The sequence below is a fragment of the Pristiophorus japonicus genome, chromosome 3, assembly GCF_044704955.1.
Source record: "Pristiophorus japonicus isolate sPriJap1 chromosome 3, sPriJap1.hap1, whole genome shotgun sequence".
NCBI classification, from domain to species: domain Eukaryota; kingdom Metazoa; phylum Chordata; class Chondrichthyes; family Pristiophoridae; genus Pristiophorus; species Pristiophorus japonicus.
Genome location: NC_091979.1, coordinates 85,444,512 through 85,472,443, shown reverse-complemented (window position 1 = coordinate 85,472,443; position 27,932 = coordinate 85,444,512). Strand labels below are relative to the sequence as shown.

General features: G+C 45.6%; 1 protein-coding gene across 1 annotated transcript in view; it reads right to left on the bottom strand.

The window, feature by feature from the left end:
• The window catches only part of csrnp3 (cysteine-serine-rich nuclear protein 3), a 284,514-nt gene that overhangs the window by 230,698 nt on the left and 25,884 nt on the right, over window positions 1-27,932 (bottom strand). The window contains exon 2 of the mRNA XM_070874581.1: window positions 25,898-25,979. The gene's annotated coding sequence lies outside the window, so the exon portion shown is untranslated. The remainder of the gene's footprint in view (window positions 1-25,897; window positions 25,980-27,932) is intronic.

Here is a 27,932-nt window from a genome sequence, read left to right as displayed (position 1 = left end):
TTGGTGAGGCCTATAAAAGGCACAGCAGGGAGTCCGGGGCCCAGCGTCGGCGGCAGTCGGGAGCAGCGTCGAGGAGGTCCGTTGGTGAGGCCTATAAAAGGCACAGCAGGGAGTCCGGGGCCCAGCGTCGGCGGCAGTCGGGAGCAACGTCGAGGAGGTCCATTGGTGAGGCCTATAAAAGGCACAGCAGGGAGTCCGGGGCCCAGCGTCGGCGGCAGTCGGGAGCAACGTCGAGGAGCTCCGTTGGTGAGGCCTATAAAAGGCGTACTTGTGCAGCTACAGGGAGAAGGCAAAAAAGAAGTAGAAAGAAACAGAAAGGTGACGTCACAGCCAAGGGGGTAAGTGATTGGCTGGTGATTGGTGAGTAGCTTTTCTTTTTCTTTCTTTTTTATATCAGTCAGTAACTTTTAACTTTTAAGTTAATCTAAGGGTTAAGTCATGACAGGAGAGCTCGGTCACGTGATATGCTCCTCCTGTACCATGTGGGAACTCAGGAACACTTCCGCGTTGTGGAATTGGAGCTGAGGGTGGATTCACTCTGAAGCATCCACGATGCTGAGAATGATGTGAGTAGCACGTGTAGCGAGTTGGTAGTACCGCAGGTAAAGGGTCCACAGCCAGCTAGGGACTGGAAGACCAGCAGGAAGACCAGCAGGAAGAGTACTACTAAGGAAGGTAGTGCAGGGGTCCCCTGTGGTCATCCCCCTGCAAAACAGATACACTGCTTTGAGTACTGTTGAGGGGGATGACTCATCAGGGGAGGGCAGCAGCAGCCAAGTTCATGGCACCGTGGCTGGCTCTGTTGCACAGGAGGGCAGGAAAAAGAGTGGGAGAGCGATAGTGATAGAGGATTCAATTGTAAGGGGAATAGATAGGCGTTTCTGCAGCCGCAATGGAGACTCCAGGATGGTATGTTGCCTCCCTGGTGCAAGGGTCAAGGATGTCTCGGAGCGGGTGCAGGACATTCTAAAAAGGCAGGGAGAACAGCCAGTTGTCGTGGTGCACACTGGTACCAACGACATAGGTAAAAAAAGGGATGAGGTCCTACGAAACGAATTTAAGGAGCTAGGAGCTAAATTAAAAAGTAGGACCTCAAAAGTAGTAATCTCGGGATTGCTACTAGTGCCATGTTCTAGTCAGAGTAGAAATCGCAGGATAGCGCAGATGAATACGTGGCTTGAGCAGTAGTGCAGCAGGGAGGGATTCAAATTCCTGGGGCATTGGAACCGGTTCTGGGGGAGGTGGGACCAGTACAAACCGGACGGTCTGCACCTGGGCAGGACCGGAACCAATGTCCTAGGGGGAGTGTTTGCTAGTGCTGTTGGGGAGGAGGTAAACTAATATGGCAGGGGGATGGGAACCAATGCAGAGAGACAGAGAGAAACAAAAAGGAGACAAAAGCAAAAGACAGAAAGGAGATGAGGAAAAGTGGAGGGCAGAGAAACCCAAGGCAAAGAACAAAAAGGGCCACTGTACAGCAAAATTCTAAAAGGACAAAGGTTGTTAAAAAAAACAACCCTGAAGGATTTGTGTCTTAATGCAAGGAGTATCCGTAATAAGGTGGATGAATTAACTGTGCAAATAGATGTTAACAAATATGATGTGATTGGAATTACAGAGACGTGGCTCCAGGATGATCAGGGCTGGGAACTCAACATCCAGGGGTATTCAACATTCAGGAAGGATAGAATAAACGGAAAAGGAGGTGGGGTAGCATTGCTGGTTAAAGAGGAGATTAATGCAATAGTTAGGAAGGACATTAGCTTGGATGATGTGGAATCTATATGGGTAGAGCTGCAGAACACCAAAGGGCAAAAAACGTTAGTGGGAATTATGTACAGACCTCCAAACAGTAGTAGTGATGTTGGGGAGGACATCAAACAGGAAATTAGGGGTGAATGCAATAAAGATGCAGCAGTTATAATGGGTGACTTTAATATGTACATAGATTGGGCTAACCAAACTGGAAGCAATACGGTGGAGGAGGATTTCCTGGAGTGCATAAGGGATGGTTTTCTAGACCAATATGTCGAGGAACCAACTAGGGGGGAGGCCATCTTAGACTGGGTGTTGTGTAATGAGAGAGGATTAATTAGTAATCTCGTTGTGCGAGGCCCCTTGGGGAAGAGTGACCATAATATGGTAGAATTCTGCATTAGGATGGAGAATGAAACAGTTAATTCAGAGACCATGGTCCAGAACTTAAAGAAGGGTAACTTTGAAGGTATGAGGCGTGAATTGGCTAGGATAGATTGGCGAATGATACTTAAGCGGTTGACTGCTGATGGGCAATGGCAGACATTTAGAGACCGCATGGATGAATTACAACAATTGTACATTCCTGTCTGGCGTAAAAATAAAAAAGGGAAGGTGGCTCAACCGTGGCTATCAAGGGAAATCAGGGATAGTATTAAAGCCAAGGAAGTGGCATACAAATTGGCCAGAAATAGCAGCAAACCCGGGGACTGGGAGAAATTTAGAACTCAGCAGAGGAGGACAAAGGGTTTGATTAAGGCAGGGAAAATAAATACGAGAAGAAGCTTGCAGGGAACATTAAGACGGATTGCAAAAGTTTCTATAGATATGTAAAGAGAAAAAGGTTAGTAAAGACAAACGTAGGTCCCCTGCAGTCAGAATCAGGGGAAGTCATAATGGGGAACAAAGAAATGGCAGACCAATTGAACAAGTACTTTGGTTCGATATTCACTAAGGAGGACACAAAAAACCTTCCGGATATAAAAGGGGTCAGTGGGTCTAGTAAGGAGGAGAAACTGAGGGAAATCCTTATTAGTCGGGAAATTGTGTTGGGGAAATTGATGGGATTGAAGGCCGATAAATCCCCAGGGCCTGATGGACTGCATCCCAGAGTACTTAAGGAGGTGGCCTTGGAAATAGCGGATGCATTGACAGTCATTTTCAAACATTCCATTGACTCTGGATCAGTTCTTATCGAGTGGAGGGTAGCCAATGTAACCCCACTTTTTAAAAAAGGAGGGAGAGCGAAAACAGGGAATTATAGACCGGTCAGCTTGACCTCAGTAGTGGGTAAAATGATGGAATCAATTATTAAGGATGTCATAGCAGCGCATTTGGAAAGAGGTGACATGATAGGTCCAAGTCAGCATGGATTTGTGAAAGGGAAATCATGCTTGACAAATCTTCTGGAAGTTTTTGAGGATGTTTCCAGTAAAGTGGACAAGGGAGAACCAGTTGATGTGGTATATTTGCACTTTCAGAAGGCTTTCGACAACGTCCCACACAAGAGATTAATGTGCAAAGTTAAAGCACATGGGATTGGGGGTAGTGTGCTGACATGGATTGAGAACTGGTTGTCAGACAGGAAGCAAAGAGTAGGAGTAAATGGGTACTTTTCAGAATGGCAGGCAGTGACTAGTGGGGTACCGCAAGGTTCTGTGCTGGGGCCCCAGCTGTTTACACTGTACATTAATGATTTAGACGAGGGGATTAAATGTAGTATCTCCAAATTTGCGGATGACACTAAGTTGGGTGGCAGTGTGAGCTGCGAGGAGGATGCTATGAGGCTGCAGAGCGACTTGGATAGGTTAGGTGAGTGGGCAAATGCATGGCAGATGAAGTATAATGTGGATAAATGTGAGGTTATCCACTTTGGTGGTAAAAACAGAGAGACAGACTATTATCTGAATGGTGACAGATTAGGAAAAGGGGAGGTGCAACGTGACCTGCGTGTCATGGTACATCAGTCATTGAAGGTTGGCATGCAGGTACAGCAGGCGGTTAAGAAAGCAAATGGCATGTTGGCCTTCATAGCGAGGGATTTTGAGTACAGGGGCAGGGAGTTGTTGCTACAGTTGTACAGGGCCACACCTGGAGTATTGTGTACAGTTTTGGTCTCCTAACCTGAGGAAGGACATTCTTGCTATTGAGGGAGTGCAGCGAAGGTTCACCAGACTGATTCCCGGGATGGCGGGACTGACCTATCAAGAAAGACTGGATCAACTGGGCTTGTAGTTACTGGAATTCAGAAGAATAAGAGGGGACCTCATAGAAACGTTTAAAATTCTGATGGGTTTAGACAGGTTAGATGCAGGAAGAATGTTCCCAATGTTGGGGAAGTCCAGAACCAGGGGTCACAGTCTAAGGATAAGGGGTAAGCCATTTAGGACCGAGATGAGGAGAAACTTCTTCATCCAGAGAGTGGTGAACCTGTGGAATTCTCTACCACAGAAAGTAGTTGAGGCCAATTCACTAAATATATTCAAAAAGGAGTTAGATAAAGTCCTTACTACTAGGGGGATCAAGGGGTATGGCGAGAAAGCAGGAATGGGGTACTGAAGTTGCATGTTCAGCCATGAACTCATTGAATGGCGGTGCAGGATAGAAGGGCCGAATGGCCTACTCCTGCACCTATTTTCTATGTTTTCTATGTTTCTACAGAGATAGGGAGGGGCGAGGCCATGGAGGGATTTGTAAACAAGGATGAGAATTTTGAAATCGAGGCATTGCTTAACCGGGAGCCAATGTAGGTCAGCGAGCACAGGGGTGATGAGTGAGTGGGACTTGGTGTGAGTTAGGACAGGGGCTGCTGACTTTTGGATGAACTCAAGGTTACGTAGGGTAGAACATGGGAAGCCAGCCAGGAGTGCGTTGGAGTACATAAGAACATAATAAATAGGAGCAGGAGTAGGCCATTTGACCCCTTGAGCCTGCTCTGCCATTTAATCGGATCATGGCTGATCTGGTCATGGACTCAGCTCCACTTCCCTGCCCGCTCCCCATAACCCTTTATTCCCTTATCGCTCAAAAATTTGTACATCTCCACCTTAAACATATTCAATGACCCAGCCTCCACAGCTCTCTGGGGCAGAGAATTCCACAGATTTACAACCATCTGAGAGAAGAAATTCCTCCTCATCTCAGTTTTAAATGGGCGGTCCCTTATTCTGAGACTATGTCCCCTAGTTTTAGTTTCTCCTATGTAGTCAAGTCTAGTGGTAACAAAGGCACGGATGAAGGTTTCCGCAGGTAAGACGGGCAATGTTACGGAGGTGGAAATAGGCGGTTTTAGTTATGATGCAGATATATGGCCGGGAGATAATTTGAGGGCCAAATATGACACCTAGGTTGCAAACAGTCTGGTTCACCCTCAGATAGAAGCGATGGAGAGGGATGGAGTCGGTAGCTAGGGAACGCAGTTTGTAGCGGGAACTAAAGACAATGGCTTCGGTCTTCCCAATATTTAACTGGAGAAAATTACTGCTCATCCAGTACTGGATGTCAGACAAGTAGTCTGACAATTTAGAGACCAAGGAGGAGTCAAGAGAAGTGGTGGTGAGGTAGAGCTGAGTGTCGTCCGTGTACATGTGGAAACTGACGGCGTGTTTTTGGATGATGTGCCAAGTGAGGGGGTTAAAAAAGGAGGGGGTATTGATTAAAGAAACAATTAAAGCTGTGAGGAGGAATGATATGTTGGAAGGATCATCAAATAAGGCCATATGGGTTGAACTGAAGAACAAAAAAGGGCAATCACACTGTTGGGAGTTTACTATAGACCCCCAAACAGTCAGAGGAAGATAGAAGAGCAAATGTGTGGGCAAATTTCTGAGGTGCAAAAACAATACTGCAGTAACAGTGGGGGATTTCAACTACCCTAATATTAAGTGGGATAATAGTAGTGTCAAAGGTATAGAGGGTGCAGAATTCCTAAAATGTATTCAGGAGAACTATTTTAGCCAGTATGTAGCAAGCCTAACAAGGGAGGGGCCAGGTTCTGGACCTTGTTTCAAGGAATGAAACTGGGCCGGTGGTAGGGGTATCAGCAGGAGAACATTTTGGTGCTAGTGATCATAATTCAGTAAAATTTCGGGTAGTTATGGAAAAGGACAAAGACAGAGTAGGAATAAAAGTTCTCAATTGAGGATAAGCCAATTTTACTAAGCTGAGATGCGATTTAGCCAAAGTGGACTAGAACCTACTGCTCAAGCTAAATCAGTGTTAGAGCAGTGGGAGGCATTCAAGGTGAGGGTTCAGAGCAAATATGTTCCCATAAAGAAAAAGGGTGGGACTAACAAATCTAGAGCCCCCTGGATGTCAAGGGACACACAAAGTAGGAAAAAGAAAAAAAAGGGAAGCTTATGTCAGATACTGAGGGCTCAATACTACAGAAACCCTACAAGAGTATAGCAAGTGCAGGGGTGAAATTAACAAGGGAAATTAGGAAACCGATGGGCTCAATTTTCCCCAATGATGTTTTTTGGCATATTGCCAGAGTTACATCCGTTTTCTTGGACCCAACTATTCCAAATAAAAAATAGAAAGTTTCCCCGTTCTATTTTTTGAAATTGGTGTCGCGCAGCCTATCCTGTAGCCTCGGAGGGTGGAGTCTCATGTCTGCGCCAAAAAAAACAATGCCACCCTTTCTGCACATGCACGAGAAAAAAAAGGACACATTTGACGTGATTTCTATGGGCGCGCATGCCTAGTACAGCTCCCGGTCTGTGTAAAGGCATTTTTAAAGAGCCAGTCGTGTGTGAGAACTTTAATTCTCTTTGGAAAAATTGGAGCTGCAATACAAGATGCAACATGGCTCAAGGGCCAAGAATTTCTTGCAGGATGATGTGGAGACATTAGTTACTGTGATTGAGGCCAGATGGCACAAACTGGACACCAGCAGAGGTCAAATAAAAGTTTCACCAAAAAAAAAATGAAGAAACGCTGGAACCAACTTGCAGAAGATTACTGTGCAATGGTGACCACCCCGAGGTCTGGAGGCCAGTGCAGAAAGTGGCAGGATCTTGGTCAAGTAATTAGTATGAGTAATATTTTCATTTATTCACTGGAATTGCAATTGTAAATGTGACCAGATGGCCCACCCAGCAGAAAGACACCCTCTCTAAAAAGTTGTATTTTCATCTTTGCAGAGGAAAGTGGCACACAATAAACGAGAAAGAACTCAAACAGGAGGAGGCCCAGCAAATCTGCAGTTACTGACACCCTTGGAAGAGAGGGTTGCTGCTTTGATGGGTCCTGCCTGGAGAAAAGCAACCACCACTGCACAAGCTGGGCTCACACTCGAGGGAAAGCGTAAGACCTGCAAATTCCACAGCCTGGCTTTGCTAAATGTTAAGTACTGCGCGGGCTAGCCATGCTTCGGTTCATGGGGACGTCTCCGTCAGCTACGCTTCGGTTGATGCAATGTACTATCATTCATCGTGGTACTTTTAATCAGCCTGCTGCCTGCGCTGTGTGAGGCTACTCATGCTACCCTGCCCCCTCCTCCGTAGCTAATCATTTGTCTGTTCTGTTACATTTTGCAGAACTTGAGGCCAACACTGATGATGCAGAAGATTCAGAAGCGGACAATCTTGAAGAGGAGACCATCTTCCAATCCCACCTTCCAGACCAAGAGCATGGGGGTGAGGGGGAAGGGGAGGGGGAGGGGATGGATGAATCCCCCACCGTTGTACTCACTCTGGAGGAGGTGCAGGTTCCGCCCATTGAGATGCCACTCCTTTCCCTGAGTGGTATGAGTCTTGGTGAGACATTCCATGGTTCCCCACCATCCGAGGCTGGGGATTCCAGTGGGGTGCAGCGAGGTACAACCAGGGTCCCACCATCTAAGGCGGCGGGATCCAGTGGGATGCAGCGAGCCACACCCAGGGTGAGGATGAGAAGGAAAGCTAGACAGTGCTCTCCTGAGGTGCAGGATGTAACAGATGTGGTTCAGATGATGGCAATGACTGCGGAGAGCACTGACTGACCTTACCGAATCACTCCTGGACACCATCAGTGGGGTGGGTGATGAGGTGTTGGGACTATCGGGAGAAGTAACAACACTCTCACAAGAAATGGGAACACTGTCCGGGAACATAAGGGAGAGAATGTCTCAGTCAGCTGAAACAATGTCGGTGCACATGAGGGAGGGAACGTCGCAGGTAGCTGATGCGTTCAGTGAACATGAGGGAGGGAATGTTGCAGGTAGTTGACACACTGTTAGGGCACATGAGGGAGGGAATGTTGGAATTAACTGCTGCAATAAGGGAACACACCCAGACCCCGCGCCCATTGACAGAATGAACTGCCACTCCTACTCCAATTCGCAGAGCAGCCTCTGAAGAGGCCCAAGCCAGGCCCTCTACATTATCGCCTGCACCGCCTCACCAGCCCCCCCCCTTGCCCACTCCCCCGCACCCCCCGCATCAAGAAGTGTGCATTACCCGAGATATTCGAAAGAATAAGAAGCTTGGTACCAACGCGAGAAACACGTGGGTAGGGTGGAATCACCAAGACCAAGCGCATCTGGAAGTGTTAGACTAAGGTGGAGGAGAGATGTGTGCAGCCTTTCTTTGCTGCTGCTGTTGTTGTTGTTGTTATTATTATTGTTGTTACTGTTGTAAATGTTTTCAAATTAAAAGTTTTTTTTAAGTTATGTAAATTTACAAGTTTAGAAGTTTGTAAGTGATCTTAACTGAAAACTTTAAAGTTTAATACAATAATATTTTTATTAAAGTTAAGCAGAAACAACTGTTTGTTAAACTTTTGAATAAAATATATTTTAAATTATAACTGAATCATTTTCATTATTTGTTCCATTATTTACACAAATTTTGAAGTAAACAAGAATCATTTCCATCATTTCTTCCATGAACACAACACAACATTACGGAATAGGTTCAAACAGTAAACATGTTCATTTGCAACACTAGCCACTGAGCCTTCAGGCAGCAAAGTGTTCACGGATGAGCTGCTGGTGCAAGGCTCCAGCAATCGTTAAAGGGGCACGATGGCCCGCCCTCCTCCGCCGTCATGCTCCGGGTTCATAGTCCTCCTCACCCTCGTCATCTGCATCTTCCTCTTCATCATCAGCCACTCTCACCTCAGATGGGTCTTCTACTACCAGCTGCTGCTGCCTCATGATGGCTTAGTTATGCAGCATGCAGCACACAACAGTGAACTGACCGACAATCTCAGGAGAGTATTGCTAGTGGCCTCCGGAATGGTCCAGGCATCGGAAACGCTGCTTTAAAATGCCAATGGTCCACTCTATTATGCTGCACGTCACAATGTGCGACATGTTATATTCCCGGTCAGCTTCTGCCCGGGTTACACATAGGGGCATCATGAGCCAGGTTGCGAGATCATACCCTTTGTCTCCCAGCAGCTAGCTCCGCCCTTCTGGTTGCTGCTGAAACATGGCAGATATATCGCTCTCGTGTAGGATGAATGCATCTATGGATGCAATTGACAGGATGCGATGCATGTCGAAACACACGAGCTATACATTAATGGATTGGAAGCATTGAAACATAGAAAATAGGTGCAGGAGTAGGCCATTCGGCCCTTCGAGCCTGCATCATCACTCAATAAGATCATGGTTGATCATTCCCTCAGTACCCCTTTCATGCTTTCTCTCCATACCCCTTGATCCCTTTAGCCGTAAGGGCCATATCTAACTCCCTCTTGAATATATCCAATGAACTGACATCAACAACTCTCTGCGGTAGGGAATTCCACAGGTTAACAATTCTCTGAGTGAAGACGTTTCTACTCATCTCAGTCCTAAATGGCCTCCCCCTTATCCTAAGACTGTGTCCTCTGGTTCTGGACTTCGCCAACATCTGGAACATTCTTCCCGCATCAAACCTGTCCAGTGCCAGCAGAATCTTATATGTTTCTATGCGATCCCCTCTCATCCTTCTAAACTCCAGTGTATAAAGGACCAGTTGATCCAGTCTCTCCTCATATGTCAGTCCCGCCATCCCGGGAATCAGTCTGGTGAACCTTCGCTGCACTCCCTCAATAGCAAGAACGTCCTTCCTTAGATTAGGAGACCAAAACTGAACACAATATTCCAGGTGAGGTCTCAACAAGGCTCTGTACAACGGCAGTAAGACTTCATCCCCTAGCTATGAAGGCAAACATATAATTTGCCTTCTTCACCACCTGCTGTACCTGCATGCCAACTACCTTCAATGACTGATGAACCATGACACCCAGGTCTCGCTGCACCTCCCCATTTCCTAATCTGCCGCCATTCAGATAATATTCTGCCTTTGTGTTTTTGCCCCAAAAGTGGATAACCTCACATTTATACACATTATACTGCATCTGCCATGCATTTGACCACTCACCTAACCTGTCCCAAGTCGCCCTGCAACCTCTTAGCATCCTCCTCACAGCCCACACCGCCACCCAGTTTAGTGTCATCTGCAAACTTGAAGATATTACACTCAATTCCTTCATCTAAATCATTACTGTATATTGTAAAGAGCTGGAATCCCAGCACTGAGCCCTGCGGCACTCCACTAGTCACTGCCTGCCATTCTGAAAAGGACCCGTTTATCTCGACTCTCTGCTTCCTGTCTGCCAACCAGTTCTCTATCCACATCAGTACATTACCCCCAATACCATGTGCTTGGATTTTGCATACCAATCTCTTGTGTGGAACCTTGTCAAAAGCCTTTTGAAAGTCCAAATACACCACATCCACTGGTTCTCCCTTGTCCACTCTACTAGTTACATCCTCAAAAAATTCCAGAAGATTTGTCAAGTATGATTTCACTTTCATAGATCCTGTCACTGCTTTCCAAATGCGGTGCTATTTCATCTTTAATAATTGATTCCAACATTTTCCCCACTACTGATGTCAGGCTAACCAGTCTATAATTACCCGTTTTCTCTCTCCCTCCTTTTTTAAACAATGGTGTTACATTAGCTACCCTCCAGTCCATAGGAACTGATCCAGAGTTGATAGACTGTTGGAAAATGATCACCAATGCATCCACTATTTCTAGGGCCACTTCCTTAACTATTCTGAGATGCAGACTATCAGGCCCCGGGGATTTATGGGCCTTCAATCCCATCAATTTCCCCAACACAATTTCCCACTTTATAAGGATATCCTTCAGTTCCTCCTTCTCACTAGACCCTCAGTCCCCTAGTATTTCCGGAAGATTATTTGTGTCTTCCTTCGTGAAAAGAGAACCAAAGTATTAGTTCAACTGATCCACCATTTCTTTGTTCCCCATTATAAATTCACCTGAATCTGACTGCAAGGGACCTACGTTTGTCTTCACTAATTTTTTTCTCTTCACATATCTATAGAAACTTTTGCAGTCAGTTCTTATGTTCCCAGCAAGCTTCCTCTCATACTCTATTTTCCCCGTCCTAATTAAACCCTTTGTCCTCCTCTGCTGAATTCTAAAATTCTCCCAGTCCTCAGGTTTGCTGTTTTTTCTGGCCAATTTCTATGCCTCTTCCTTGGACTTAACACTATCCTTAATTTCCCTTGTTAGCCACGGTTGAGCCACCTTCCCCGTTTTATTGTTACTCCAGACAGGGATGTACAACTGTTGAAGTTCGTCCATACGATCTTTAAAGGTTTGCCATTGCCTATCCACCGTCAACCCTTTAAGTATCATTTGCCAGTCTAATCTAGTCAATTCGCGCCTCATACCATCAAAGTTACTTTTCCTTAAGTTCAGGACCCTAGTTTCTGAATTAACTGTGTCATTCTCCATCTTAATAAAGAATTCTACCATATTATAGTCACTCTTCCCCAAGGGGCCTCGCACAACATGATTGCTAATTAGTCCCTTCTCATTACACATCACCCAGTCTAGGATGGCCAGCTCTCTAGTTGGTTCCTCGACATATTGGTCTAGAAATCCATCCCTAATACACTCCAGGAAATCCTCCTCCACCGCATTGCTACCAGTTAGGTTAGCCAATCAATATGTAGATTAAAGTCACCCATGATCACTGCTGTACCTTTATTGCACACATCCTTTATTTGTTGTTTGATGCTGTCCCCAACCTTATTACTACTATGTGGTGGCCTGTACACAACTCGCACTCGTGTTTTCTGCCCTTTGGTATTCCGTAGCTCCACCCATACCGATTCCACATCATCCAAGCTAATGTCCTTCCTTACAATTGCATTAATTTCCTCTTTAACCAGCAACGCCACCCCGCCTCCTTTTCCTTTCTGTCTATCCTTCCTAAATGCTGAATACCCCTGGATGTTGAGTTCCCAGCCTTGGTCACCCTGGAGCCATGTCTCCGTGATGTCAATCACATCATACCCATTAACGGCTATCTGCACAGTTAATTCGTCCACCTTATTCCGAATACTCCTCGCATTGAGGCACAGAGCCTTTAGGCTTGCCTTTTTAACACACTTTGACCTTTTAGAATTCTGCTGTAAAGTGGCTCTTTTTGTTTTTTGCCTTGGGTTTGTCTGCCCTCCACTTTTACTATTCTCCTTTCTATCTTTTGCTTCTGTCTCTATTTTATTCCCTTCTGTCTCCCTGCATCAGTTCCCATCCCCCTGCCATATTAGTTTAACTCCTCCCAAACAGCACTAGCAAACACTCCCCTTTGGACATTGGTTCGGTCCTGCCCAGGTGCAGACCGTCCGATTTGTACTGGTCCCACCTCCCCCAGAACCGGTTCCAATGTCCCAGGAATTTGAATCCCTCCCCTCTGCACCACTGCTCAAGCCACGTATTCATCTGAGCTATCTGCGATTCCTACTCTGACGAGCACGTGGCACTGGTAGCAATCCTGAGATTACTACTTTTGAGGTCCCACTTTTTAATTTAGCTCCAAGCTCCCTAAATTCGTCTTGTAGGACCTCATCCCTTTTTTTACCTATATCGTTGGTACCTATATGCACCACGACAACTGGCTGTTCACCCTCCCTTTTCAGAATGTCCTGCACCTGCTCCGAGACATCCTTGACCCTTGCACCAGGGAGGCAACATACCATCCTGGAGTCTCGGTTGCGGCCACAGAAATGCCTATCTATTCCCCTTACAATCGAATCCCCTATCACTATTGCTCTCCCACTCTTTTTCCTGCCCTCCTGTGCAGCAGAGCCTGCCATGAACCTGGCTGCTGCTGCTCTCCCCTGATGAGTCATCCCCCTCAACAGTATCCAAAGCGGTGTATCTGTTTTGCACGGGGATGACCGCAGGGGATCCCTGCACTACCTTCCTTGCACTGCTCTTCCTGCTGGTCTTCCATTCCCTATCTGGCTGTCTACCCTTTACCTATGGTAAGACCAACTCACTAAACGTGCTATTCACGTCATTCTCAGCATCGTGGATGCTCAAGAGTTAATCCACCCGCAGCTCCAGTTCCACAACGCGGTCCGTCAGGAGCTGGAGGCGGATACACTTCCCGCACACGTAGTCGTCAGGGACACTCTGATTTCCCACATGGTACAGAAGGAGCATAACACGTGTCCGAGCTCTCCTGTCATGACGTAACCCATAGATTAACTTAAATTGGCAACAACAATGCTAAAGGTTCCTTACTGAAATAGAAAAGAAAAGGGGAGGGGATTTGAGTATAGGAGCAGGGAAGTCTTGCTGCAGTTGTACAGGGCCTTGGTGACGCCCCACCAGGAACATTGTGTTCAGTTTTGGTCTCCTAATCTGATGAAGGACGTTCTTGCTATTGAGGGAGTGCAGCGAAGGTTCACCAGACTGATTCCAGGGATGACTGGACTGACATATGAGGAGAGACTGGATCAACTGGGCATTTATTCACTGGAGTTTAGAAGGATGAGAGGGGATCTCATAGAAACATATAAGATTCTGACTCAACTAGACAGGCTAGATGCGGGAAGAATGTTCCCGATGTTGGGGAAGTCCAGAACCAGGGGACACAGTCTTAGGATAAGGGGCAGGCCATTTAGGACTGAGATGAGGAGAAACTTCTTCACTTAGAGAGTTGTTAACCTGTGGAATTCCCTGCCGCAGAGAGTTGTTGATGCCAGTTCATTGGATATATTCAAGAGGGAGTTAGATATGGTTTTACGGCTAAAGGGATCAAGGGGTATGGAGAGAAAGCATGAAAGGGGTACTGAAGGAATAATCAGCCATGATTTTATTGAATGGTGATGCAGGCTCGAAGGCCGAATGGCCTACTCCTGCATCTATTTTCTATGTTTCTATGTTTCTATGTCTATTCTAGCCAATTCACGTCTCATACCATCGAAGTTACCTTTCCTTAAGTTCAGGACCCTAGTTTCTGAATTAACTGTGTCACTCTCCATCTTAATAAAGAATTCTACCATATTATGGTCACTCTTCCCCAAGGGGCCTCGCACAACAAGATTGCTAATTAGTTCTTTTTCATTACACATCACCCACTCTAGGATGGCTAGCCCTCTAGTTGGTTCCTCGACGTATTGATCCAGAAGCCATCACAATACACTCCAGGAAATCCTCCTCCATCGTATTGCTACCAGTTTGTTTAGCCCAATCTATATGCAGATTAAAGTCGCCCATGATAACTGCTGTACCTTTATTGCACGCATCCCTAATTTCTTCTTTGGAACAGAGGAGGCTGAGGGGAGACCTAATTGAGATGTATAAAATTACATGGGGCCTAGATAGAGTGGATACAAAGGACCTATTTCCCTTAGCAGAGGGGTAAATAATGAGGAAGCATAGATTTAAAGGAATTGGTAGGAGGTTTAGAGGGGATTTGAGAATAATGTTTTGTCAACCAGAGGGTGGTGGGGGTGTGGAATTCACTGCCTGAAAGGGTGGTAGAGGCAGAAACCCTCAGCACATTTAAAAAGTACTTGGATATGCTGTAACCTACAAGGCTACTGACCAAGAACTGGAAAGTAGGATTAGGCTGGATAGCTTTGTCGGCCAGCATCGACACGATGGACCGAATGGCCTCCTTCTGTGCTGTAAATTTCTTCTAATTTCTATGACAGTCTTACGCCTGACAAAATACCTGCTTTAAGTGGGGTCAGATAGGGCAGTCGCCCGGGGCCCAAGCCTAGAGTGGGGCCCATACAGGGTCGGATTAAGGGTAAGGGTAAACATTTTGACATAAGTGACGTAGCAAGACGTAAATAGACTCTAGATGCCCTTTTTCTAGAGATGTATTCTACACACAAATCGGAGACAAAAAAAAGGAAAGAGCACAAGCTAAGTGAGGAGCAAAAGAGAAAAGAAGTAGCTAAACTGCTTAAACTAGATAACTTTTTCCAACTAAAAACTCAAGATCATGAAGAGGAAGGCCAAGACAATGCTGTGCAGTCAACTTCAACAACGAAACCACTAGTGGCACTGGACCCGGAACTGAGTTGGAACTCCAAGTCCAAAAAGTTGAAGAAGATGAAAACCAACTGGCGCATACTGAGCTGAAAGAGACGCAACTTATGAGTGACATTGGGCTGTGGGGAGACAATATCTCAAAAGACATGCAAAGCCATTGGATTACAAAAGGTAGTGAGGACTGCCCAAACGGTGATAAAGACTTCCAAACCTCCGGCGTGATTCATACCAAGGTCGGATGTCACCGATACTGCTTGAAGTCCTTCTTCACACATGTGCACCTACTGACAGGGGAACATGTGGAGCGCACATGACTTGTTAGTCACCTTCAAATGGTAGAATATACTGCTTTGCTTGCAAGGTCACAGCATGAACAAGTAGCCACTTTACTCATCGGTTTAATGACTGGAAGCATGGAGATGAGAGGATTTCATCTCATGAAAACAGCACCAGCATAGAGAAGCCATTGTTGTAGTGTGCACGAGACAAGCAGGCACTGGTTGTATGGATAGTCACATTGTCTTCCAGTTTGAAAATGAATGGCAGTACTTGCGCAAGATGACTGTCTGTGTGGTAACGTTTCTCTGTGAACGAGGTTTTAATTGCGAGGCAGTGATGAAATCGTTGGGTCTCCAAGTAATTATAATTATCTGGGTGTGTTGGAGGTTCTCGCAAACTACGATGCATTTCTTGCTGAACTCATCAAGCGGTTTGCCAACAAAAGCAAGGGGCATCCTTCATACTTGTCTTCTACCACTTGTGAAGAACTGATTAGTCTGATGGGTGGTAAAGTACTTGAGACGATTATCCAGCAATTGAAATCAGCGAAGTTCTATTCAATATCTGTTGATTCAACACCAGATGTCACACACTCAGATCAGCTGACATTTGTCGTCCGCTATGTTCTACCGACTGGTCCTGAGGAAAGGTTCCTATAGTTCTTGCCGAAAATCGGACATACTGGACAAAAAATAGTCGAAATAATACTGGATGAGAACGAGATCGACACACAAAATTGTCACGGACAATCTTATACTAATGTTTCAAATATGAGTGGGAAATACATTGGTGTCCAAACTATCAAAGACCAATGCCCATATACGACGTTTATACCATGCGCAGCGCACTCACTCAACCTTGTGGGGAAAAACAGTGCCAAATGCAGCACAGTGATCGTCAGATTTCTTGACAAGTTGAACACGTTCCTCTCATCATCGATGTGTCGCTGGCGACTGCTTTATGAAAAACTCAAGCCTTTAGGGCTGTCTGTCGTCAAACAACTTTCTGCTACTCGATGGCCAGCAAGGTATGAAGCAGTGTCAGCCCTGCTCAAAGGTTACACTCCCATATGCGAAGTGCTGGAATCCCTGGCAACTGACGTGAAACAGAAAGTTGAATGCCGAAATGAAACTCAGATAATCCTTGACAAACTGGGCGAACTGGATTCAGCTATTCTCATTGTTATTTGAAACACAGTCTTGAAGCGCTTTCACCTGACCAATCTCTCGCTTCAAGAGACTGGCTTGAATCTGAATATCGTACACATGCACATGCCCTCACCCAAACCTTTTCTAACATTGAAATAGCTCTTCGGATATATCTGTCGATCATGGTATCAAATTGCACCTGGGATTCTGTGGCCAAAGACTGCCCTAAGTGGAGGAAGAGCACCCGGGAGGATGCTGAGCACCTCGAGTCTCGTCGTCGAGAGCATGCAGAAAATAAACGCAGGCAGCGGAAGAAGCATGCGACAAACCAAACTCTCCACCCACTCTTTCCTTCACCGACTGTCTGCCCCACCTGTGACAGAGACTGTATTTCCCGTATTGGACTGTTCAGTCACCTAAGAACTCACTTTTAGAGTGGAAGCAAGTCTTCCTCAATATCGAGGCACTGCCTATGATGATGAAATTGCAGTGGTGAGCGGTCCTTCTCGAAACTAAAATGCATCAAGGATGAGGTCAGGAACCGAATGGGACAAGATCGACTTAACAGTCTTTCAATCATGAGTATCGCGAGTGAAATGCTGAGAGGACTTGACTTCTCGAAAATCATTGATGAGTTTAGCTGACAAAAATCTAGGAAAAGACCAATGTAATTTTATACTTGTAGTGGCCTCTGTGGAGAAAATGAAATGCAAATGACAAATTATGGTCTTCAAAAAAAAATTGCACTGTCTTCTTCTAAATTGTTGTCATTGTCGATTTAGTTTCAAAGTGTAAGGATTTTTTTAAAATTAAAGTGTCATTTACTGTTTATACATGGTTTCATCAAGGTATCGGTTTGATTGTTCGAAAATATAATAAAATATTAAATGAGTGTCGTCATATGAGAACATAACCTGAGATGTGGACCTGACCTGACCATGACCTGGTGCATACTCAGTATCGCGCCCTGTGATTTAGCTCACGAATGTAATTCACGGCAGGATGTGAATGGGAGTAGGGGGCCCATGGCCGGGATACTGCCCGGGACCCGAGGCACCCTTAATCCATCCCCGAGCATCAGGTGATGCGGAGAAGTTTAGTGTTGTTGGTGGTGATGCTGGTGTGTTTAGTGATGTTGGTGTTGGGGCTGATCGTGGTGGAATTCTGAGGACCGGAATCCGTAATGGGATTCTGAGCATCTCAAGGGCACTGATGCTGCTGGAATAGTTGGCAGCTGAAGTTGAGATTACAGCAGCGATCTGTCAATGGTGAGAGAGGTTGCCCCAAGGAGGTGACAGTGAATAGAGAGTTCACTGCAGATATTTCTAAACCGCATACAGCTCAAAAAGTGTCTTCCAAATCCTGAAGGCTTCTTCGACACAGTGTCCAAAAATGAAAATACATTTTTCTATATTTGTTGGTTTTATGTTAAGTGGCATAACAACAGTGTTTAGCTGGACTGAACTGTGACTATGATAGATGCCTCACAATATCGACCCTGATGATTACTGGGACACAACAAAATTGGGAGAAATTTAAGGGCCAGTGATTAAGTCTGATATTTCCAACTGCCTGATTTGTGTTCAGCAGGTAATAAGTAACTCTGGGCTTCAGCTTCTACATACAAGGAAAAATGTTTCAAATGTAAAAGAGGTGCAGGTGAACGTGGCAGGATAAATTTGTTAAAAAAATGCATATGGAATCCTTGGCTTTATAAATTGAGGCATAAGAATACAAAAGCAAGGAAGTTATGTTAAAACTTTGTAAATCACTGGTTAGGTCCCAGTGGAGTATTTTGTCCCAATCTGGGCACCTCTTTAGAAAGGATGTCAAGACCGTTGAGAGAATGAGGAGGAGATTTGCTCGAATGGTACCAGGATTGCAGGACTTCAGTAATGTGGAGATACTGGAGAAGCTGGGGTTGTTCTCCTTAGAGCAAAGAAGGTTAAGTGGAGATTTGATAGATGTTTCAAAATCATGAAGGGTTTTGATAGAGTAAATAAGGAGAAACTGTTTCCCATCCCGGAAGGGTCGGTAACCAAGGTGACAGGTTTCAGGTAATTGGCAAAAGAGAGATGAGGAGAATTTATTTTATGCAACAAGGTATGATCTGGAATGCACTGCCTGAAAGGGTGGTGGAAGTAGATTTAATAATAACTTGCAAAAGGGAATTGGTTAAATACTTGAAGTAGAAAAAAATTGCAGGGCTATGGGGATGGGCAGGGGAATGAGATTAATTGGATAGTTCTTTCAAAGAGGCAGCACAGGCATGATGGGTCAAATGGCCTCCTTCCGTGTTGTATCATATATATATCATTCTATGATTCTATGAACAACTTCTGTGAGATTGATTTCCACATGCAGAAGATGTAGAGTGTGAAATTTTTCTGTTGGATTACAATTTAGAATGCTGAGGTGCAACTGGAAATAAATTCTGGAAAAATAAGTGCTAGTATCTCTCATGGTACTACTCCAAGCAAAATCTTGCAGAAGTCTCGTCAGTCCAGCCACAGTCTTTCCCATGTTGCATGGAGTGGGCTCTGGTATCAAGTAGGCTACATTATCAATACAGTGGTTTGTATGAGTTCCAACTGCTCTGTATCAAGGAGAAAGATATTTTTTTGGAGCCTGCACTATAGTTTTGCAATAGTCTATTACTTAGATAAAATACATTTTGTGGGACATTAAAGCTGCTGATGCTGAGACAAATAAGGCCAAGCGATTTGAGGATTCCTACTCTTCAAACAGCTTTCATTTATTTCTATTGGGTGGGAAAGCAAATTGTGAGGAGGACACAACAAATCTGCAAAGGGATATAGACAGGCGAAGTGAGTGGGCAAAAATTTGGCAGATGGAGTATAATGTGGGAAAATGTGAGATTATCAACTTTGGCAGAAAAAATAGAAAATAGAAAAGCAAATTATAATTTAAATGGAGAAAAATTGCAAAGTGTTGCAATACAGAGAGACCAAGGGGTCCTTGTACATGAAATGCTAGGGGGATCAAGGGGTATGGCGAGAAAGCAGGAATGGGGTACTGAAGTTGAATGTTCAGCCATGAACTCATTGAATGGCGGTGCAGGCTAGAAGGGCCGAATGGCCTACTCCTGCACCTATTTTCTATGTTTCTATGTTTCTATGTTAAATACAAAAAGTTAGTATGCAGGTACAGCAGGTAATCAGGAAGGCAAATGGAATGTTGGCCTTTATTGCAAGGGGGCAGAGAAGTCCTGCTACAACTGTACAGGGTATTGGTGAGGCCACACCTAGAGTACTGCGTACAGTTTTGGTCTCCATATTTAAGGAAGGATATACTTGCATTGGAGGCTGTTCAGAGAAGGTTCACTAAGTTGATTCCGGAGATGAGGGGGTTGACTTATGAAGACTTAAGTAGGTTGGACCAATACATATTGGAGTTCAGAAGAATGAGAGATGATCTTATCGAAAGATATAAGATGATGAGGGGGCTCAACAAGATGGATGCAGAGAGGATATTTCCACTCATAAGGGAAACTAAAACTAGGGGACAAAGGGGTCAAGTTTCGGCCTGAGTTGCTCCTATTTTTTTGGAGCAACTAGTTTAGAATGGAGCATCTTAGAAATTGTAATTCTCGGCATTTAGTTTGCTCCAGTTCTAGTGAGTTAGAATAGTTTCATTTTAGAACAGATTTTATTTTTCAAAAGGGGGCGTGTCCAGCCACTTCCACTTGTTTTGCAAGGTTAGACAGCGAAAACTTACTCCAAACTAACTTAGAATGGAGTAAGTGTAGATTTTTGTACGCTCAGAAAAACCTTGCCTACACTTATAAATCAGGCGTAGGGAATGAGAGCTGGGCGGGGAGGGAGGTTTACAAACATTAAACACTTCACTTTTACAAATAAAGAGTCATCATCAATAATAAATGATAAATAAATCAATAAATCAACCAATAAATCAATAAAAAAAAATTAAAAAATTAAAGATTAAAAAAATATAATCAATCAATAAATAAAAAAATAAGTTTCTACTCACCGACTGCAGCACCGGGAGCCCTCCAACAGCATGCTGGGACAGGGTCCCCCCAGTGTCTCTCTCTCTGTCTCTGTCAGTATCTCTCTGTGTTTCTGACAGCGAGTGGTGGGGGGAGAGAAGGAGGAAGGGGGGAAGGGGAGAGGAGGTGGAGGAAGGAGAGGGGAGAGGAGGGGGAGGGGGTGGAGGAGGAGGAGGGGTGGTGGGAAGGGGGAGGGAGAGGGAGGGGGAGGGAGGGGGGAGAGGAAGAGGAGAGGAGGAAGGAGGGGGAGGAGGTAAATGGAGGAGGAGGAGGGGCAAGGGAGGGGGAGAATGGGGGTAGAGGAGTGGGTAGGAGGGGGAAGGGCTGAACAGGAGGGGGGGCGGCGAGGCTGAATGGGCCCCGCTGTCGCCGAAGAAGCCGGGCCACTGCCGTTGACACTTTGGGCGGGGCCCACCCCCAGTGAGATGCCGGGCGGGCGGGCCCCACTGACGACCAAGGGAGGGGGGGAGAGGAAGGGGGAGAGAGTGAGGGGGGATGGAGGGGGAGGGAGAGAGGGCGGAGGTTGAACGGGAGTGGGGTGGGGGGGGGGAGGCTGAACGGGCCCCGCCACCGACAACGTGGAAGCCGGTTCGCCATCGCCGACACTTCGGGCGGGGCCCACCCCCAGCGAGATGCCGGGCATTCGGGCCCCACCGACGACAGAGGGAGGGTGAGAGAGGAGACGGAGAGGGAAGCGGGGGAGCTGAACGAGAGGGAGGGAGGGGAGGGGGAGCTGAACGGGAGGGAGGGGGGGTGGGAGCTGAATGGGAGGGAGGGGAGGGGGAGCTGAACGGAAGGGAGGGAGGGGAGGGGAGCTGAACGGGAGGGAGGGGAGGGGGAGCTGAACGGGAGGGAGGGAGGGGGGGGAGCTGAACGGGAGGGAGGGAGGGAGAGGGGGGGAGCTGAATGGGAGGGAGGGGGGGAGCTGAATGGGAGGGAGGGAGGGGGGGGAGGGGGGTGCTGCTGAACGGGAGGGAGGCCCGAGTCCCGATCTTCGCCCGGGGAGCCCATTCGGCCAGGGCTACGCGTGGTGTGGGTTAGGCCCCTCCCACGCAGCCTTGGGGGCAAGGAGCTACTGCACATGCGTGCACACTCTAGCACGCATGTGCAGAGGTCCTGGCACTGTTTTCAGCATCGGGACCTGGCTCCGCCCCCGACCCCTTGTGCTGCACCACGCCGAGCACAAAGACGTCCTGAGGAGCTCGCAGAATCACAAGGTAAGTTTTCACCGCCCGTTTTATTCCAGGAAGTCGCCGCACCTTATGGAGGTGCGCCGTTTTTACAGAGAGCGGAAACTTGGGCCCATTGTCTCAGAATAAAGGGCCGCCCATTTAAAACTGAGTTGAGGAGAAATTTCTTCTCTCAGAAGGTTGTAAATCTATGGAATGCTCTGCCCCAGTGAACTGTAGAGACTGGGTCATTGCATATGTTTAAGGCCGGGATAGAAAGATTTTTGAGCGATAAGGGAATAAAAGGTTATGGGGAACGGGCAGATAAGTGGAGCTGAGTCCATGATCAGATCAGTCATCATCATAGGCAGTCCCTCGAAATCGAGGAAGACTTGCTTCCACTCTTAGAATGAGTTCTTAGGTGGCTGAGCAGTCCAATACGAGAACGATTCTGTCACAGGTGGGGCAGAGAGTCGTTGAGAGAAAGATTGGGTGGGATTGGTTTGCTGCACACTCCTTCTGCTGCCTGCGCTTGTTTTCTGCATGCTCTCGCTGATGAGACTCGAGGTGCTCAGCGCCCTCCCGGATGTACTTCTTCCATCAAGGGAGGTCTTTGGCCAGGGACTCTCAGGTGTCGGTGGGGATGTTGCACTTTATCAGGGCTTTGAGGGTGTCCTTGTAATGTTTCCTCTGCCCACCTTTGGCTCGTTTGCCGTGAAGAAATTCCGAGTAGAGTGCTAGCTTTGGGAGTCTCATGTCTGGCATGCGAACAATGTGGCCTGTCCAGCGGAGCTGATCAAGTGTGGTCAGTGCTTCAATGCTAAGGATATTGGCCTGGACGAGGACGCTAATGTTGGTGTGTCTGTCCTCCCAGGGGATTTGTAAGATCTTGCGGAGACATCGTTGGTGGTATTTCTCCAGCGACTTGAGGTATCTACTGTACATGGTCCATGTCCCTGATCCATACAGGAGGGTGGGTATTACTACGCCCTGTAGACCATGAGCTCGGTGGCTATTTTGAGGGCCTGGTCTTCAAACACTCTTTTCCTCAGGCGGCCAAAGGCTGCACAGGTGCACTGAAGGCGGTGTTGAATCTCGTCGTCAATGCAGATCATTCATAATCTTATTAAATGGCAGAGCAGGCTTGAGGGGCTAGGTGGCCCACTCCTGCTCCTATTTCTTATGTTCTTATGTATTTATTCTTATTTAGGGCAGGCTGCATTAATCTATGACCTCACAAGTGACTAGAATATTAATGATACACAATTTAGTACCACTGTAATAACATTTACACTTTCTTCCGAGGTATGTAAAGTGATTCACCTCGCACAACAAAGGTAAAACTATGTTGAATGCACATGAAATAGATATATCGTCTAGGTTTTCCCCCTGTATTGATGACACATATTTGACAAGTCAAAGAGCTGAATCTACATAAATAAAGGGAGTTTATCATTCTAACATAGAAACATAGAAACATAGAAAATAGGTGCAGGAGTAGGCCATTCGGCCCTTCTAGCCTGCACTGCCATTCAATGAGTTCATGGCTGAACATGCAACTTCAGTACCCCATTCCTGCTTTCTCGCCCTTGATCCCCCTAGTAGTAAGGACTTCATCTAACTCCTTTTTGAATATATTTAGTGAATTGGCCTCAACAACTTTCTGTGGTAGAGAATTCCACAGGTTCACCACTCTCTGGGTGAAGAAATTCCTCCTCATCGCGGTCCTAAATGGCTTCCCCCTTATCCTTAGACTGTGTCTCCTGGTTCTGGACTTCCCCAACATTGGGAACATTCTTCCTGCATCTAACCTGTCTAACAACGTCAGAATTTTAAACGTTTCTATGAGGTCCCCTCTCATTCTTCTGAACTCCAGTGAATACAAGCCCAGTTGATCCAGTCTTTCTTGATAGGTCAGTCCCGCCATCCCGGGAATCAGTCTGGTGAACCTTCGCTGCACTCCCTCAATAGCAAGAATGTCCTTCCTCAGGTTAGGAGACCAAAACTGTACACAATACTCCAGGTGTGGCCTCACCAAGGCCCTGTACAATTGTAGCAACACCTCCCTGCCCTTGTACTCAAATCCCCTCGCTATGAAGGCCAACATGCCATTTGCTTTCTTAACCGCCTGCTGTACCTGCATGCCAACCTTCAATGACTGATGTACCATGACACCCAGGTCTCTTTGCACCTGCCCTTTTCCTAATCTGTCACCATTCAGATAATAGTCTGTCTCTCTGTTCCTTGCATAGGACTAAAATCCCAAGCACACTGTGCCTTTAGTACCAGTACTTCAACAAGTATGAAGGCCTAAATTTGAAATATTGGTCATTGTGAACCTGAATTACTGCCAAGCAGAAAACAAGAGGTTTGGTTTTTGAATTTTGTTTTGATGGTGTTAACATCACATTACATTTTCTAATATGAATTAACAAGATTCACTTATTGCGCAGTAGTAATTTCTGACCGCTAATGAATGATAACACAAATGGAAATAATTACTAGGGGGTGGATTACATAAACTTAAGTTTGCATTTTTCTGCTTTTTCAAAGGCCTTATGACAAAAGGGATGCAAGTCACACTTGAACCAGATTTTATTATATCTTATTTAAGTCAATATACATATTTGTATACCTGAACAAATTACCCACATAAAGTAAATATTGAAACCTCACTATGATATAATTATCATACGATAGGAAGTAAGACTAATGATTTTGAACACTATCGCTGCTGGTTCATGCATTTTATCTACCAAACTGATTTGCGTCATTTTGTATTTAATGTTATTTTGGTTCAGTTGGTAACTGACTCTTGTCTCTTAAGTCAGAAGGTTGTGGGTTCAAGCCTCACTCCTTGACTGGACCACGTAATCTAGTTTAGTACAGTACTAAGGAAATGCTGTCGTTTCAGAGGTGCCATCCTTTCGATAAGATTTTAAACAAACAGATAGGGCCTCCATTTAGGTGGATGTTTGGCAAAATTCAAAGAAGACTAGGCAAATCACCTGGTGTCATGGCTTATGATTCTTCCCTTAACCAACAGCATCATAAACAGATTAACTGGTCATTCATCTCATTGCAATTTGTGGGATCTTACTGTGTGCAAATAGCTGCTGCATTTGCCTACATAACAATAGTGCATTTCAAGTAATTCTTTGTGCGTGAATTACTTTGACACTGCAACAGAGATGCTGAGGCTAATTGTTGTCTACCAGCTAACTTAGGACTGACCAGGCGTTAAACTTGGGACCTTCCTAGTTTGTGTGGCTCAAGTACTCATTGGTAAAACCCACTGAGCCAGCAGGAGAGCTTTGTACTCTATTTTAGCTCTTTTAACATTGATAATTTTTTTGAATAGTCTTCTGCAATTTTTAATGCATTTCCTTGTACCCTCTGCACACTAAAAGTGGCATCAGTTTTCTGGTTCATTTCCCTGAGATTTATCAAGCAGAAGCTCCAGTTAAATTTCTTTCAATCTGTCAAAATATTGCTGGAAACAATGTAACATAATAAATGTGTTACTTTCATGGCTTGCTAGCCAAAAAAGTAACACAATGGCAGTACAGTACTTAGTAACCATACCAGGGTTTCACTTGAATGTGTTATTAAATTCCTCAGGAAAATTTCAGATGAATTTTACAATTAAAACCACTCCTCGCTTTGATGGCTACTGTTGTTTTGTGAAGATTTTAATTACATTTTCCACTGAAGCCAAGTGTGGTTAAAAAATTAAAATAAAGTATTCCACATTTCTTAATTAGTGACAGCATATTGAATTAATAGCAAAATGGTGATCTTGTCAGATTAAGAATAAATGGTAATATTTTCAGAATATTTTGCATCTGTAACTAAATGATATCTGTACTGAGATATAGCAATTGGTAGCAGAAATCTATGCTGTATGTACTGATAGTGCTGACCTCCTCTCTGTGTCCCACGTTCCTGCCAGTCATAGAGACAAGAATAAAGGGCACAAGACAGTGACAACTGCACACAGCCCATGTTTTATTATTAATTCCTGTTGAAAAAAAATCTTTTGAACAGATCGAGTTTGGAAAGACATTTTTTTTTTCGTAAGTAGGCTCCTTTAGCTTGTTCTTTTTACAAATACCCTTGTCACTATAGTTATTGTAGTTTTTTAAAAAAAATTACAGTGCAGTATATTGAGAACATTTACTTTTTGTAAGCACAGAAAAACAATGGTACCTCAACTCTCTGCAAAACTTGATTCTCTTCAGTCGGCATACTTTGCTTATTCCTGGCCTGGCATTTGGGCTACGTATTTCATCTAGGGGAAAGAAAACCAAACGTGAATTATTCTACTCAGAATTAAAGTGGGCCAGAACAATCTGAAATAGCAGTGGTTCAAGAGCTATAGAAACATGTCCTAGAGTATAGACAAATATCTTCAGTATACATGTTCAGCCAAGCATGCACAAACTGAATTGCCAGCTCATGAATTAAATTGCAAGACTGACCCAGAATTCTACTTTCACAGCGATGAGCATACATATTGTTGCATTCACATAAGCTGGTGTTCAGCTCAGCTGTATAACAGATAAGGGGCTGGATTTTCGACTCATTTGTGCCCCATTTAGCGCCTGGGTGGGGCACAAAAATGATTTATTTGGTGTGAAACGAGGTGCACAAGATTTTGCGCCTGGGCGGAACTTTCGGCAATGGTTTTGTGGCGGCGCTAAAACTTAGCATTTGCCCACTGTTTTCATCATTTGGATGACGTTAATCAGCATGCAAGGCTGCGCTAGTGCCCCGGGTGGAACTTTCGAGCATATTGCTCGATTTAGCGTCTGCCCGGGAACCCGCCAGCAAAAAGAAGTCGCATCCCGGGCACCCCAGGCACTAACTTGAAAAATGGAGGAGAAAGTCGGAGTTCGTGATTAAAAGTATTGGGAGAAGAAAGCTGCGTTTTACTGCATACTTTCTATTGTGAAGTTTATGTGATTTTATAGTTCGTTTTAAAGGACATTTTAAAAGATGGGGGCCATACTATGTCAGGCATTAATCCTGGCTGCTATATTTATATGGCATCGAACTGGAAGAAGGATTATTGACGATCATTTTCAACATAATCGAAGAGGTCGCAGACGTATGTGGAGGAGGCCTTACCCCCCTTGAGTTTACAGGGAACATCATTCATATCTGCAGCTCTCTGAGGCATAGTGCATTAGAAGGCTGCGGTTCTGAAAAAAGGTGGTCACAGAGATATGCCAGCTCAAAGACAGACCTGCAGCCTACCAGCACCAACAGGACTGCACTGCCCATCGAGGTGAAAGTGACTGCGGCACTTGTCTTCTATGCCTCCAGCTCCTTTCAGGCATCAGCAGGGGACAAACGTTCCATCTCGCAGCACACTATACATTGCTGCATTCGCCATGTGACTACTGCTCTGTACGCATGCAGAATGGACTTCATAAACTTCCCAATGGCCAAGTAGACCCAAAATGAGAGGGCTGTAGGTTTTGGATGATTTTCTGGCTTCCCCAAGGTTCAGGGTGCCCTTGACTGTACGCACTTCACCCTGCGAGCACCTTTACACAATCCAGACGTTTACCGAAACTGAAAGGAATTCCACTCTCTTGAACATACAGATCGTCTGCGACCATACTCAGCGCATCACGGCAGTCAATGCCCAATATCCAGGAAGGATCCATGATGCTTTCATCTTGCGTGAGAGCACTGTCTCAGGCATGTTCCAGCATCAACCACAAGGCCAGAGCCGGATTCTGGGAGACAAATTTTAAGGCCTCGCCACCTAGCTCATGACTCCCGTCCAGAACCTTCAGACAGAAGCCGAGCATTGCTATAATGAGAGCCATGCAGCCACATGCAACATCGTTGAGCAGACAATTGGAGTGCTCAAGCAGCCTGGACCACTCTGGAGGCTGCCTGCAATACTCCCCTCAGCAGGTTTCTGAGTTCATTGTGGTGTGCTACATGCTACACAACTTAGCCATCACGAGGGGATAGAATTTGCCAATGGGGATTACGGGACCATGTCAGGAGAGAGGGGGAGATGAGGAGGAGGAGGTGGAGGAGGAGGAGGAAGAGAAGCCTGGCGAGGAACTCATGCCACCACCACCCCCACCACAACCACAGGGGAGGCCGCGTGGTGCTTTTGCCACTGCAAAAGCCTTATGTCAGCAGCTCATCATTGAACACTTTGCTTGAAGAGTGAACGGCACAATTGACTGTTGCCTGGCCACTCTATCCCACCATGTTG